The sequence below is a fragment of the Ursus maritimus genome, unplaced genomic scaffold (genome assembly GCF_017311325.1).
Source record: "Ursus maritimus isolate PB19 unplaced genomic scaffold, ASM1731132v1 scaffold_36, whole genome shotgun sequence".
Classification (NCBI taxonomy): domain Eukaryota; kingdom Metazoa; phylum Chordata; class Mammalia; order Carnivora; family Ursidae; genus Ursus; species Ursus maritimus.
In genome coordinates, this window is record NW_024426230.1 from 2,416,854 (window position 1) to 2,418,457 (window position 1,604).

A 1,604-nucleotide genomic window follows, 5' to 3' on the forward strand; every position below is an offset into this window, starting at 1 on the left:
GGAGGGGCGGGGCAGGTAAGGGCAGAGTGAAAGCCTGGAGCAGCTTTGCGATTAAACCTGGTCTCACGTTGGGTCAACCCTGTGTGTGGGGCGCGTGCATTAGGGACAAGAGGGGTGCGCCTGGGCGTCCTTAGGGGGGTCCTTCTCAACAGTTGAGAGGCACATCCTTTAGTTTAGCTTTGGAAGGGACACAAAGATACAGAAACCAGAGCCCCCTCTCCTCTCCCATTCTGAGGCAGGTGCTCTGCGGGTCATACTTAGAACAACACAGGGCTACAGACCCCTGAAGGAGCTGACCGAGGAAGACCACCCATGTGGGCTTATCAACTCCAGACTCCCTGAATCAGCAGATGTTCTGAGTACACTTAGCACTGCTGTGGGACCTCTACCCTGAAGCCTGTGATGGGTATCACTGTTACCATGACTCCAACTTCCTGCTACTCATCTTTGTCCTTTCAGTGGGCAATGTTCTAGGGGACTGCCTTCCTTCCCTCCATTTCCCAAGGGGGTCTCCCTTGAAAACAAAGTCATCATATCTTAGGCCCTGATAAAAGCAGAAAGGTCAGCTTTCTGCCAGCACCCAGAAAACACTCTGATGCCGTCTGTGACCCTGGTCATTCTCAGGAGATGAAGATCCCCATAAGTGGGAGGGTTAAGTCATTCTTTCTGAGGGATGACTGTTGTTTTGGAGAGCCTCAGACGGGCTCTGTTTTTGGGAAGATGGTAGCCGAAGTGGCAGCAGGGTACTTTTTGAATCTCTCCGATAAAGAAAGAGCCACTAGGAGAAAAACCAAGAACCCATGTGCAACATCGGTAAAAAACCCAGGGTGTCAAGATAGGGCTCACAGACCCCCAAATATGAACAAGTAGGAATGAACCAGGGATGCTTCAAGACCCACATAACATCAGCACCTGCACGGAAGGATGCAGAAGGAAGCAAGAGCGCATCTGAGGGACCTGAGAACAAGAGAATCCCAGAACTGTCTACAGGTCTTGGCTGGAAAGCATGGGTCAATTTGACAACAGGGAGGGACCCGACAGATCATTCCCCAGCCCTCATGGCGCCCATGCTGCCTAGGAAGCACAGAGTAGGTGCTTATTTAGTGTTCATTAAATGAATAAAGGTCAAATGACATTTTCCTAGCCATTCCTTTCCAATATTTGTGGGTGGGGAGAAGGAAAGGACAAATCTTTATTTTGAGTCATGTGGCTACAATTCTTTATGCTTCCAAAGTGTGCAAAATACTGGAATCAGGCAGGGAGGCTGAGCTTGTGAAGAAGAATCACTCCTTTCTAACACACTCATGATCACACTTGCATACACAGACACTCAGTGTAGCTTGGGAAGAAGCATCCTGCTGAGAAGCAAGGAGAAGGTGATCTGCAGCTATACCAGAAGCTTCTGACATCAGTTGGCTCCAGTCATATCAGAGTCTTTTTTTTTTTTTTAAGAGAGAGAGAGAGAGAAGGGGCAGAGGGAGAGGGAGAGAGAGAATCTTAAGCAGGCTCCACACTCAGCGCTGAGCCCAATGCGGGGCTCGATCTCACAACCCTGACTGAGATCGTGACCTGAGCCAAAATCAAGAGTCAGATGTTCAACCCAC